Consider the following 14,680-nt stretch of genomic DNA (forward strand, 5'->3'; position numbering starts at 1 on the left):
AACACAGAGTGAGAAAAATGTTACTCTCCACTTGCTCTATTACTGGAATATTCTACAGACAAAATTTGATCAACTCTTGATAGGATAGTAAAGAGAGCTTTTGGTACATTGGCCTTTATAAATCAAAGTATTGAGTATAAGAGTTGAAATGTTATAGTGAGGTTGTATAAGGCATTGGTGAGGCTGTATTTGGAGTATTGTGTGCAGTTTTGGTCACCGAATTACAGGAAGGATATTAATAAGGTTAAAAGAGTGCAGAGAAGATTTACAAGGATGTTGCTGGGACTTGAGAAACTGAGTTACAGAGAAAGGTTGAATAGATAAGGACTTTATTCCCTGGAGCGTAGAAGAATGAGGGGAGATTTGATAGAAGTATATAAAATTATGATGGGTATAGATACAGTGAATGCAAGCAGGCTTTTTCCACTAAGGTTAGGGGTGAAAAAAAGAGGTCATGGGTTAAGGGTGAAGGGGGAAAAGTTTAAAGGGAACATTAGGGGGGGCTTCTTCACACAGAGAGTGGTGGCAGTGTGGAATGAGCTGCCAGATGAAGTGGTAAATGCGGGCTCACTTTTAACATTTAAGAAAAACTTGGGACAGGTACATGGATGAGAGGTGTATGGAAGGATATGGTCCAAGTGCAGGTCAGTGGGACTTGGCAGAAAAATGATTCGGCACAGCCAAGAATGGCCAAAAGGCCTGTTTCTATGCTGTAATGTTCTATGGTTCTATATTACATGATGATAAAGATCATGATACTGGTGCTGGGATTGACCTATTTATTTTCTGTTAACTTTCAGATCAAGCCCCTGTTAAATTACAGTATATTAAAAATCTATTCCATAACTGAAATATTGACCACAAATACCAAATTTGAGCTTTTCATAAATTAAATCAGAAATAAAGAGACTAAAATACTGTTTCAGTTAGTATTTGAATCTTGGAATAAACACAGCAACCGAAAGCGCTTGCTGTTATTCATCCATTTCTTAGCTTCAGATTTAATTGAGCACATTACAGTTTATACAATCATAATTTGGGTAATTGGGTGATCTAAAAAGGCAGCACACACATTTTCATTCATCAATACATGCAAAAACTGTAACTTCAACAGCCACAGAAAAGTCTGCAAATCATCAATTGTCTCAGCAATAAAATGTGTCACAGCGCAAAATAAAGGGTATTAAAAAGATTTATAAGCAAATTAAAGCTCATGGCAGATGATATTTTTTCTTCTTTGCTCAGAGACCAACAAATTTCTAAACTGCGTAATATCTTGGCTTGTACTCCACTGTATTTGAGTAGTTTTGAGCTAAAAAGTCAAAACTAAATTCCATTCTAATTCTGTAAGTTTCTCATTTCTGTCCATTCTAATAGCACATTATTGTAATAAGTTTACATGATAGTTACAGAATGCTCCAACAAATGCACCACAGATTACAACTTGGAAGTGGAAGTCTGCTTGGTGAAAATGTAACTTTAAATAGCAATCCCTAAAATAGTGCAAACTATATACCACAACATTTCACAACAGAAATAATAGCATGATATTCAATTATGTCCATCACAGGATATAGCTATGTTTGATTACTTTAAGCGTTTCACCACAGAAATGCACTGACCTGCATCACATCACTTTAAACATACCCCTCAAAAACATAATGTACGTAGAAACATGAAATAGGTAAGAAATGATTCTACAATTTCTTTGCCATATTTAGGCCTTCTATTGTTAATGCCAAAGTGACTTGTCGAGCTTGAGTTACTGTATTTTATAGAAATGCTGGAGATGATCAGCATCGGAGAAGGGGAAACAGAGGTAACACTTTCGGTTTTTGACCTTTCATCAAAACTGGAAAAAGGCAACCACTATGTTTCAAGTTGCAGAGAGAAGAGTAGAGCAAACCAAAGAGAAGAGTAGTGTTAGGAGGAAGACAGGCATCACAAATGCTGTTGTTGATCTCTCTGAGGAAGCCTGAATAGATGAAAAAAAAACAATCAGGAGCAAATCACTCCCCTCTCAAGCCCAGCCTGTCATTCAACATGATCATGGCCGGTCTCAACCCCTCTTCCTTGCCAGTTCCCTCATAAAACTCAGTTATTCATTCATCAAGTATTTATGGCCAACTGCCCATCACTGCCCAGGAAAATTCCAGATATTCACTACAAATATTCAGGGCAAATATTTCCACACACCTGAGTTTTAAATGACCAGCCATTTACGGTACTGCTATGAATTTTAGTAATAGAGAGGGAAAAATGATACCAGTGCCTGAGAAGAATATGGTAAGCTGCCTCAGTGACCATCATCCAGGCGCACTTACATCCACAGTGATTAAGTGTTATAGAAGTTGGTGATGAAACACATCAACTCCTGCCCGAAAAACGACTTGGATCTGCTCCAATTTACCTATAGGTCCACAAATGTCATCTCATTGGCTCTTCACTTAACACTGGAACATTTGGACAGCAAAGAAGCATACTTCAGGATGCTCTTTATCAACTGCAGCTCAGCATTCAATACCGTCACCCTCTCAAAACTAATCAATAAGCTGCAAGACCTTGGCCTCAATATTTCTTTGTACAATTAGATTATCAATTTCCTCATTTGCAGACCCAAGTCAGTTCGGATTGGCAACAACATCTCTTCAACAATCTCCTTCAGCACAGGTGCACCACAAGGCTGTGTGCCTAGCCTCCTGCTTTACTTGCTTTACACTGTGTGGCTAAGCACAGCTCAAATGTCATATTTAAGTTTGCTGATGACAGCACTGTTGTAGTTCGAATCAATGATGGTGATGAATCAGTATACAAGAGGAAGATTGAAACTCTGGCTGAGTGGTGCCACAACAACAACCTCTTACTCAATGTCAGCAAGACCACGAAGCTTATTATTAACTTTATGAAGGGGAAAACCAGAGATCCGTGAAACAATCCCCTTTGGAGGATTAGAGGTGGAGAGGGTCAGCAACTTTAAATTCCTTGAGATTATCATTTCAGAGGAACTTTCCTGGGCCCAGCATTTAAGTGCAATTACAAAGAAAACACAGTAGTGGTTCAACTTCCTTAGGAGTCTGTAAAGATTCATCATGACATCTAAAATTTTGACAATCATCTATAGATGTTTGGTGGAGAGTATATTGGTTGGATGCATCACAGCCAGGTATGGAAATACCAATGCCCTTGAGTAGAAAATCCTACAAAAAAAGATTGGATACAGCCCAGTCCATCATGTGTAAAGCTCTCCCCACCATTGAGCACATCTACACAGAGTGTTGTTTCAGGACAGAAGCATCCAACATCAAGGATCTCCACCACCCAGGACATGTTCTCTTCTCACTACTGCCATCAGAAAGCTGGTACAGGAACCTCAGGACTCATACCACCAGGTTCAGGAACAGTTATTACCCCTCAACCAGTAGTCTCTTGAACCAGTGGGGATAACTTCACTCAACTTCACTAGCTCCATCACTGTACTGTTCCCACAACCTACAGAATCACTATCAAGGACTCTTCATCTCATGCTCTGAATAGTTATTGCCTATTCATTTATTATTATTATTATATAGTATTTGCAGTTTTTTGCACAATGGTTGAATGCCCAAGTTGATGCAGTCTTTCATTGATTCTATTATGGTTATTATTCTATTACGGATTTATTGAGTAGGCCCGCAAGAAATTGAATCTCAAGGTTGTATATGGTGACAAATATGTACTTTGATAATAAATTTACTTTGAACTTTAAAGTGTGAGATGTTGCACTTTGATAGAACAAACCAGGATAAAACTTACACAGTGAATGGTAGGGCTCTTAGGTGTGCTGCAGAACAAATACACCTGGGAATACAAATCCTCAATCCCTTGAAAATAGCACTTCAGGCTGATAGGCTTGCAGAGAGAGCTTTAGGCTCATTGGCTCTCAGAAATCTGGGGACTCAGTACAGAAGTTTGGATGTTGTGTTAAAGTTATATTAGACATTGATGAGGCTAAGTTTGGTGTATTGTGTGCAGTTCTGGCCATCTACCTACAGGAAAGATGTCAATAAGCTTGAAAGAGTGTACAGAAAATTTCAGGGGTGTTGCCTCAACTTGAGGAACTGTGTTATCAGCAAAGGTTGAAAAGCTTTAATCTTTGAAGCATAGGAGATTAAGGGCAGATCTCATAGTGATATACAACATTATGAGGGATATTGAAAGGGGGAATGTAAGCATACTTTTTCCCCTCAGGTTGGGTGAGACTAGAACTCGAAGTTATAGATTTAGGGTGAAAGGTCAATTACTTAAAGGGAACATTGGGGGGGTGGAATTCTTCTTCACCCAGAGGGTGGAGATGGTGTGGAGTAAGCTGCCAGTGGTAGTGGTGGATGTGAGTTTGATTTCAACATTCAAGAGAAGTTTGGATACGTATATGGATGGGAGGGATTTGAAGGGTTTCGATCCAGCTCTAGGTCAATGGGACTAGATAGCATAATAGGTTGGCATGGACTAGATGGGGTGAAGGACCTATTTCTGTACTGTAATGCTCTGTGACGAGGTGGATGCCATATCAAAACTGACTGGTATCTGAAATTGTGAGGGCTACAATGTATCTAGAAGAAAACTGAGGTACCGTTCCTTCACGTACTATCAGCTTCTCTGAGACAGTGTGAAAAAGGAAAGGCAGAAAAGGAGTGGAATGGAGGACTAAAGTGAATGGCAATTCAAGACTGTTAACCCAATAGATTGCAGTGCTCTCCATGAAATCAATGATATTCCCATTGTTCTCCACCTTTCACCCCTTTTACAACTTAAAACATATTCATTTTCTTTCTTTTCCAGTTCTGATGAAAGGTTATTGAGCTGTAACAGTAACTCCACCATTGATGCTGACCTCACCATTTCCTGAACATCTGTGCTCACCCTATTTTCTTGTCACAGTGATAGAGTTCCTCTTGTCCTCACCTACCACCCCATGAGCCTCTGCATCCACACATCATCCTCTGTAACTTCTGCCATCTCCAAAGGGATCATACTACTAAACATGAGACCCATCATAAATTCAGGACTGCTTCATCGAGCACCTCTGATCCTTCTGCCAAAAGTAGAACTTCCTGGTGGCTACACATTTTAATTCTGATTTCCATTCTCGTTCCGACATGGTCTCCTCTTGTGGAGAAGCAACACCTTATATTCAGTATGTGTAGCCTTCAAACTGATGGCATGAATATCAAATTCTCCTTTTGGTAAAAAAAAATTCCTCCCTCTGGGTCTCCTCCTCCGTCCCTTTCAACTATAGTCCATCCTCCTCTCCTATCAGATTCCTTCTTCTCCAGCCCTTTATGTTTCCAATCCACCTGGCATCACCTATCATCTTCTAGCTATCCTCCTTTCCCTCCCCCTTGCCTTTTTATTCGGGCTCCTCCCCCTTCCTTTTCAGTCCTGAGGAAGGATCTCGGCCCAAAACGTAGACTGTTTATTCACTTCCACAGATACTGCCTGACCTGCTGAATTCTTCCAGCATTATGTGTGTGTTGTTTTAGATTTGCAGCTTCTGCAGAGTATCTCAAATTAGTAATTCTATTTGTCTTTACGCAGGTGCTGCCTCATCTGTGAAGTACCTCCAGCATTTTCAGAATGTAATTCACACTTTCAGAAGCTGCATTTTCTTGTTTTTTTTTAACTAATTATTTCCTTACAAAGGATTTACAAATAGAAAATATCAAAGTTTGTAATATAAAGGTTTTATCAATGTATTGTGTTCAGTTCTGGTCACCTCATTATAGGAAGGATGTGGAAGCTATGGAGAGGGTGCAGAGGAGATTTACCAGGATGCTGCCTGGATTGGAAAACATGTCTTATGAGGCAAGGTTAGCAGAGCTGGGACTTTTCTCTTTGGAGTGTAGAAGGATGAGAGGGGACTTGTTAGAGACCTACAAGATTATTGATAGGGTGGATAGCCGGTACCTGTTTCCCAGGGCACGAATAGCAAACACCAGAGGGCATATGTACAAAGTTAAGGGAGGGAAGTTTAGGGGAGACATCAGGGGTAAGTTTTTTTTTTACACAGAGGCTGTGGGTGCCTGGAATGACTTGCCAGGGATGGTGGTTGAGACTAAAACATTAGGGGTATTTAAGAGCCCCTTGGACAGGCACATGAATGAAAGAAAAATAGAGGGTTACGGGATAGTGTGGGTTTAGTACTTTTTTTTAAGGAATATATGGGTCAGCACAACATTGAGGGCTGAAAGGCCTGTACTGTGCTGTAGTATTCTAGTGTTCTAATGTTCCCATTACAACTTTGCACTCCCTTAAAATTAACTATTGTTTTCACACAACAATCCATTTTATTAAAATGCACATTTGTTATTACTTCTGTTACATGGCAAACAGTTTCTTGGCACTATTGCATTATACACCAGCCATCATAATGATAGATGCTTTGTGTCTGATCAAGACCACAGAAAGTGACCTGAGGTTCTACAGAAGGGGGTGACAGGGAGGATGGGGTGGGTGAGAAAGGTAGAAATGGGCAAGGCGAATGAAAAGTCAAAAATAAAAGATACACTGTAGGAAAATAATTCAATTTAAATAACAGAAGCAAAAGAATCACAGTAAGTATACCGTACAGGAGGCTATGGAAATTCGCTTTTGCCGTGGCAGCATAATGCATTACAATATGAGGCCATAAGTTAACATAAGCTTAAATTAACATAAATTATAAATAACTTACATGTGTTCAAAATAAACAGAATGTTGCCTATTGAGAGAGGACCTCTGCTAATAAGGCACAAAAGAGAACAAGAAAATTACAATAGGCCACTTGGCCTCTCAAGCCTGCCCTCCTGTTCGGTACGGTTATGGCTCAGCTGACCCAGACCTCAATATAGTTTCTGTGATAATTTCTAGCCTTCAATTGCACTGCTCTTTCTAAAATTTAACAACTTCCTCTTTAAATACCTTCAATAATCTAGTCCCCACATCCTTCCAGGATAATGAATTCCAGAGATTCACCACGCACTGCAAGAAGAAATTCTTAAGCCTCTCAGCTTTAAATGAAAGCATCCCAAATACACTTTGATATTTTTTTCAATTATTCACAGGATGTGGATATCAATTACCAGCATTTATTACATCTTCCTAATTGCCCCTGTACGGATGAGGTAATTAAGTGTCAGCGTATGCAGCTTGTAAGATCTGGAAGGCTCTTTACATGATAGTTGAGCATTGCTAACATTTCAGGCGACAAGTAAAGCATTTAAGAATCTGGGATACTGTCTCATGACCCTTCAGCTTCACCACACTTCTCAAATATACCGCTGTATAGTGTACATAAATTCCCTTATCTATTGCTTTTTCCCAAATCCAGTTCTTCAAATTTGTCTAGAATAAATTTCTTTCACTACTTTTCTGTTTAACTATATAATTCACCTTTAGTGACAAATTTTCCTTCTCCGTGTCAACCACATGGCAAGAAGCTTGTGGACTAAGCATTACCGTAGTCTATCCTTGTCAAACCACTTAGACACCATGACCAAGAAAGTTTGCCAATGCCTCAACTTCCTCAGGAGGCTAAAGAATTAATCCTTACCAATTTTTAACTGATGCATCATAGAGAGCAGTCTATCTAGATACATCAAGGCTTAGTATGGCAACTACTGTACTGAAACTAAAAGAAACTGCAGAGTTTTGGACACAGCTCAGCACATCATGGAAACCAGTGTTCCATTCATGGATTCTGTCTATTTTTCTATGGTCTCAGTAAAACAGCCAGCATATTCAACGACCCCACCCACACTGGGCATACTCTCTTCTCCTGTCTCCCAGCAGGCAGAAGACAAAAAGCCTGAAAGCAGGTACCACCAGGCACAAAGACAGATTCTATCCCGCTGTTACAACACTACTGAATGATTCCCCTGTATATGATGGACTCTTGACCCTAAAATCTACCTCATTATGAGTTTGCACCTTATTGTTTACCTGCACTACACTTCCTCTGGAGTAGTTACATTTTATTCTGCACTCTGCTATGATTTACCTTGCACTACCCTTAATGGCAACGGACCGTGTAATGAACTGATCTGTACGAACAGTATGCAAGCCAAGCTTTTCACTATACCTCGGTACACTTGATAATACTAAACCAATTCCAACCAATTCAAAAATAATCTGGACTATTCAAGACCATTTTATGAAAAAATCATTTTCCAGCTAGGTTTATAAATTCAAGGATAACAATTGGAATATTTGCAGCAAAACTCAAGGCTGTCCTCTGCTATATCAAACAGGCAATCATTTAAAATCAACTACAGCCTAGTTAAACTATATAAAAGGTACTAAAATGCAGTCGAGAGGATGCACAGGATGTTGTCTGCAATGGATCATTTCAGTTATGAAGAAAGACTGAATTAGCTGGTTTTGTTTTCCTTGACGCAGTTAAGGCTGGGGGGACCTGATAAGGTGTACAATATGACAGTGATTGATAGGGTATATAGCAGTAAACTTTCCCCCAGAGCACAGTGTATAGGTTTAAAGATTAAGAGGTTTAAAAGAAGAATGGACTTTGGAATGCACTGCCTGTGGAGCTGGGAGGCAGAGATTCTTATAAAATTTAAGTACTATCTGGACAGTTCATGAATTATCAAGGCATAGAAGACCGTGGACCAAATGCTAGTGGATGGGATTAGTACAGATGGATAATTGTGGTTTGGATGGATAAGTTAGATTTTCTGTGTGCATGAATTGGTGACCCTACAAAAATTTATGCTGGAGAGGTATTTTTGATGATCAGTTATTTTTCAAGCAAAGGAAATTAGTTGCCAATAGAAGTTTATATATCCAGCAAGACATAAAAAAGTAAATGATAATATAAAACTTAATAATACTAAAAGCCTTCTAAAATTATTTATTGAGAATATCAACCATGCAATGAATTCATCAAAATGCAAGTAAATATCCACTGAAAATGAAATTTGAAACCATTCAGTTAAACACCCTAACAAAGCATTTGTTTACTTTTAAATGGTCACCAAGGAAATAGGAATGGATCAATACTGCACTGCCTTCAAATGACCTGCAATGAGTCAGTTCTTGCTGCTATGCTGTTGATTCAATACAGCAAATCATAAAGAATGTACTAAAGGATACAGAATTTATACAAGCAAAAACATTTCCAGGATGAATAAAATAAATAAATAACACACTGTGCCACAAATTTCTATGGAAACATCACAAAAAGTTCTAATTTATTAGATAAACAGTAAGGCCAGAATGTTGTAAGCATTGCCAGAGTCCCATGAGGTAGCCTGTATGTCCACCAAGGATTTCATCATCTTTGAGGCCTGCATCGGCCATCTGAGACACAAATTTACAGTTCTGTCTACTTGAAATGGTATCTACTTGTGAAGAAACACACACAAAATACCGTAGGAACTCTGCAGGCCAGGGAGCATCTATCGGGAAGATTAAACAGTTGACGTTTCGGGCTGAGACCCTTCATCAGGACATTGACTGTTTACTCTTTTCCATAAATGCAGCTTGGCCTGCTGAGTTCATCCAGCATTTTGTGTGTGCTGCTTGGATTCCCAGCATCTGCAGACTTTCTCTTGTTTCTATTTCTGAAGACTGGCTTGCTATGAAGCTAGGATTATTTGTGGATTTTTTATGATGCCAGTCATAACTCATTGATTGAGAAGGAATCAGAACATTGACAGAGAAAAACAGGAAATGTCTATGAAAAGTCATTGAGTTAATGAGAAAGAAACTCAACATAAAAAGAGGAGACTCTCTTCAAGCCCAGTGATAGGATCATAAAACAGGAAAAATTCCAAATTCACAAGTAGAAATAATGCAAATTGGTTTATTTTTCTTGCGTGCAAAGGTATAGTGAAAAATTTATTTCGCATTCTGTTCATACAGATCAATTCAATACAATAACGCATTTTGTAAGTCAAGGTAAAACAAAACAGAGAGCAGAATAAAATATTATAGTTCCTGAGGAAGTACAGTGCATATTTTACAATGAAGTGCAAGGTCATAGTAAAGTAAATTGAGAAGGCGAGAGTTCATTTGAACATATGAAGAAACCACTCAACAGACCAGGAGCTCCCTGTTTCCTGCCATTTTAACTCCCTCACAATCCCATTCAAATCTATCTATATGTCGCCTGTCTGATAGTGAGGCCAATATAAGCTTCAGGAAAAGCACCTGTTCTTCTATCAGGGCATGTTGAAGCCCTTTTGATTTAATATCAAATTCAACAACTTCAGGGGACGTGCTTTCTCAAAGGACTTTCAATTTCCTTTATAAATCATACACTTACAATATCAATTCAGATTTTCTCTCTTCATTGATACCGTGTATTTTACAGCTTTTTTTTTACATCTCTTGACAATAACTCTGAGATACCCCCTATCAGAGACATTTCCTTTGTTCATCCATCACTGTCCTACCTTACCTGCAACTTAAGTTGAACGTGTTTGCTTTCTTTCTAAGTTCTGTTAAAAGGTTTGCCACCTTAAACATAAATTCTAATTTTCTTGCCAGATGAGCTGTCCGACATGTTTCTTTTAATATAATTCTCGAGTTAGTTGAATCAAGAGATCTGATTACATCATCATTAACCATCTGTAACACACAGCTTAATGATTTAAATCTGGCCACTTTGTGTTTTTATCCATTTTCATAAAGTACACAAGAAGAACATACATATACAAGGAGAGTAAAATCCAGTTTAGAGCAGAAGCTTTTTTCAAATATAAAGATGAGAGCTTTTTGAATAGGCAATCAGGGCAGAAACCCGAACACTTAATCCTGCTGTATTTGAAAGAAAATGGAGTGTGTCCTCCAAACGTGTCAGTACTATGGGAGGATGGTCTGCATATCATGAATGCGTGACGTTCCTTAGATTTTGTGAATCTTGTTGGGGTCAACGTCAAATGCATCCCGGCATTTACATGAGTTCGGCCATGGATTTTAAGCATTACATTTTTTCCCCCAAGAGTTCTCAAATAGCTCGAATTAGTAAAACCAGCAGATCCCAAGTTTCTTTTCCTCCTCGTAGACTACTTAAAACTGAGAGTTCCCCTTTAGAAATAAGTTACAGGCAACCATAAGTGTGTGTATGATATATATCAGCAGTTTCTTTTTTGAACCAGAGCTACATGTTTTGTGTTGCTGTGAGAACCGTTCAAAATATCTTCAATATTTCTCACAAAGAAATACATATATTTTACTTCCAAGTACTCTTCTTCGCCATTCCCTTCCAAATGAAGGTCACTCCCAGTAAGTGAGGCCTCCAACAGACTGCAGTCAATGAGTCATGCTTCAGAAATGCTTGTACCTTCTGGTTGCAGATGCTCACCAGACAAAAACTCTTCAAGTCTGTGAGGCGACAGAACTGTTATGAAAGGCTCTGTTCAGACACATACTATTTTGACAATCCCTGGATCTAATTTATGAAAAAGCAATGCATTTTTCTGTTAAATTGTTAAAAGGTTTTTCGTTTAAAACATGCCTGCTGCAAAGAGCTTCTATGTAATTCGGAGAAAATTGATCGCTGTTAAAAAAAACTAAACCTTTACCCTGTATTTTCTGTAATTGTATACTAGGAGAGCAACATTAACTATTGAAATTAATATACTGAAAAAATAAAATTTCATTTTTGGTAGAGGAGGGGTTGGGGGGCAGATGTGAAGAAAAATCACATTTCTGATTCATTTACATTATTAATACAGGAAATAGAGAAGGAAATCTGGTACCTAGCATCACTTTATGGACATAAAAGCTATCTTATATATTTATTTATTGTGATTTTTGTTATTATTATTGTATTCTTTACTTTTCAGTTTTTTTGCTGCATCAGATCTGCAGTAACAAATATTTCATCCTCCTTTACATTTGTATACAGGAGATAACATTTTAAACAGGCACACAAAACAAATAAATATAATCATTCATCAACGATTAACCTCTAACATATTAAATGCGGATACTCATACCTGAGAATTTGTGACTGTCTTTGTAACTTTATGAACACTATTGATCCTCTGTAACTTGGGGATGAAGTCTGAAGAAAACAAAAGAAAAAGTTCAACAAGCAATGAAGTAAGTGTTAAAGCATTGTGACAGCACTTGTTTGGGGTATATAGGACACTGGCTGCAACAAAATGCACAAGCATTTCTTTGTCTATACAGCATAAATATCTAGAAAAAGCACCTTTTTAAATTCCTCCACCACTGCTGTGTATACACTTAATGCTCCAACTGCTGCTGCTGCTAGTTGCAGCCTGCCATTAACATTTCATAGAATTTCTGCATTTAGCTGTCTAAATTTAAGATTTAAATCTTTTCACGATATTGCATAAACAACCAAAAGCAGCCTTGCTTCCATTCTTAAAAGTTTAAATCCAGTTTTTTCCAATGTACAAACTTGTCGTTTTTCTACCCAACACTGGTGGGAGATCTCTTGTTGATTGGTTCCCTCCCAAAGTCCCACAACCTCTTTTTACTGCTCCAAAACCTTAAAATCTCTATTCTTCTTTATATATATATTTCTATAAAGTCCTGACGAAGGGTCTCGGCCCGAAACATCGACAGTGCTTCTCCTTATAGATGCTGCCTGGCCTGCTGTGTTCCACCAGCATTTTGTGTGTTGTTGTTTGAATTTCCAGCATCTGCAGATTTCCTCATGTAATCTCTATTCTTTACAAGATTTTGGTGCTTCTAATCACTATTATCATACCTTCTTTAAAAGTATGACACTGAGCAACTTCATTACTTGAAAGATTGGCAATGCTTCCCTATATTACCCTCAGAAGGACACAAACAAAAATGCTGGAATAACATCATCAGGACTCAAGATATTAGCCTGAAAAGTCGACTGTTTATTCCTTTTCACAGATACTGCCTATCCTGCTGAGTTCCTCCAGCATTTTGTGTGTGTTGCTTTGGAATTCCATCATCTGCAGATCTCTTGTATCTATATAACACTCACTTACTTTAGTCTTCTGAACTTTGGCATTCTATTTCTCCCCAAGCTGATTCTGACATGATTTTTTTATATACAAAGGCACCATTTACTAACAAGAGAAGTCAAAGCCAACATAAAGACCAAAGAGAGGGCATATAAAAGAGCAAAAATTAGTGGGAAGTTAGAGGATTGGGGAGCTTTTAAAAACCAACAGAAGGCAACTAAAAAGTCATTAAGAAAGAAAAGATGGAATACAAAAGTAAGCCTGCCAATATTATTAGAGAGGATACCAAAAGTTTCTTCAGATACATGAAGTGTAAAAGAGAGGTGAGAGTGGATATCGGACCGCTGGAAAACCATGCTGGGGAGGTAGTAATGGGGGACGGCAAAATGGCACATTAACTGAATAAGTATTATGCATCTGTGAAAGACACTAGCAGACACTAGGGGAAGTTCCAGGTGTCAGGGGACATGAAGTGTGTGAATTTACCATTACTAGGGAGAAGGTTCTTTGGAAACTAAAAAGTCTGAAGGGGAACCTCAGAGAAAATTCAATGAATTTGTTGGAAATGTTTGAAGAAATAACAAGCAGGATAGACAAAGAGGAATCAGATGATGTTTTGTACTTGAATATTCAAAAGGCCATTGACAAGGTGCCACACGAGGCAGCTTAACAAATTACGAGCCCATGGTATTACAGGAAAGACTGAAAGATAAAGCAATGGCTGATTGACAGGAGGCAGAGTGGAATAAAGGGAGCCTTTTCTGGCTGGCTGCTGGTGACTAGTGGTTTTCCACAGGGACTTGTGTTGGGGCCAATTATTTTACATTATATGTCAATGAGTTTGATGATGGAATTGATGGCTTTGTTGCAAAGCTTGCAGGTGATATGAAGATAGGGGGGAGGCAGGTAACTTTGAGTAAGTAGAGCAGTTACAGAAGGACTTAGACATATCAGAAGAATGGGCAAAGAAATGGTAGATGGAAATACAGTGTTCGGAAATGTATGGTCATACACTTTGGTAGGAGAAATGAAAAGGTTGACTATTTTCTAAATGGAGAGAAAACAAAAAAAAAACTGAAGCACAAAGACACTTAGGAGTCCTTGTCCAGGTTAATTTGTTGGTTGAGTCTGTGGTGAGAAAGGCAAATGCAATGTTAGGATTCCTTTCAAAAGGACTAGAATATAAAAGCAAGGATATAATGTTGAGACTTTATAAAGCCTTGGTGAAGCCTCTCTTGGGAGTATTGTGAGCAAGTTTGTGCCCTTTATCTTAGAAAGGACATGTGAAAACTGAAAAAGGTTCAAAGGAAGCTCACAAAAATGATTCCAGGACTGAATGGCTTGTCATACAAAGAGTATTTGATGGCTCTGGGCCTGTATTCACTAGAAGAATGAAGGGTGACCTCATTGAAATCAATGGAATGGTGAAAGGCCTTGATAGAGTGGATGTGGAGAGGATGTTTCTTATGGTGGGAGGGTCTAAGACCAAAGGACACAACCTCAGAATGGAGGACTGTGGCGACCCACTTCCCAGCGCACTCGAACCGGCTCACAAAGCGGCGCGCGCCGCCATTGAGGCCGGTCCCAAAGAGGGTGCCAAGCCTGCTTCACCAGCAAGGGGAAAAGGCCGCGCGCGGGACGGGACTGTGAATACGCGCCCCCTACAGCATTCCCGCCCGGGGAGGGCGGGATCAGGAAGGCTTTAAAGCGAGGCCGCGAAGTTTGAACAA

At 38.8% G+C, this 14,680-nt stretch overlaps 2 protein-coding genes across 8 annotated transcripts in view; one reads left to right on the forward strand and one right to left on the reverse strand.

Moving 5' to 3' along the window:
* Positions 1 to 14,680, reverse strand: part of cmss1 (cms1 ribosomal small subunit homolog) — a 277,146-nt gene that overhangs the window by 167,812 nt on the left and 94,654 nt on the right. For 4 of the 7 annotated variants that reach the window (XM_059968623.1, XM_059968625.1, XM_059968621.1 and 1 more), the window contains exon 3: positions 11,976 to 12,043. The exons of the other annotated variants lie outside the window; for them this stretch is intronic. The gene's annotated coding sequence lies outside the window, so the exon portion shown is untranslated. The remainder of the gene's footprint in view (positions 1 to 11,975; positions 12,044 to 14,680) is intronic. 7 annotated transcript variants of the gene reach the window in all.
* filip1l (filamin A interacting protein 1-like) overlaps positions 1 to 14,680 on the forward strand; it is a 134,522-nt gene that overhangs the window by 36,839 nt on the left and 83,003 nt on the right. The gene's annotated exons all lie outside the window — the stretch shown is intronic.

The sequence above is a fragment of the Hypanus sabinus genome, chromosome 4 (genome assembly GCF_030144855.1).
Source record: "Hypanus sabinus isolate sHypSab1 chromosome 4, sHypSab1.hap1, whole genome shotgun sequence".
Taxonomy (NCBI): domain Eukaryota; kingdom Metazoa; phylum Chordata; class Chondrichthyes; order Myliobatiformes; family Dasyatidae; genus Hypanus; species Hypanus sabinus.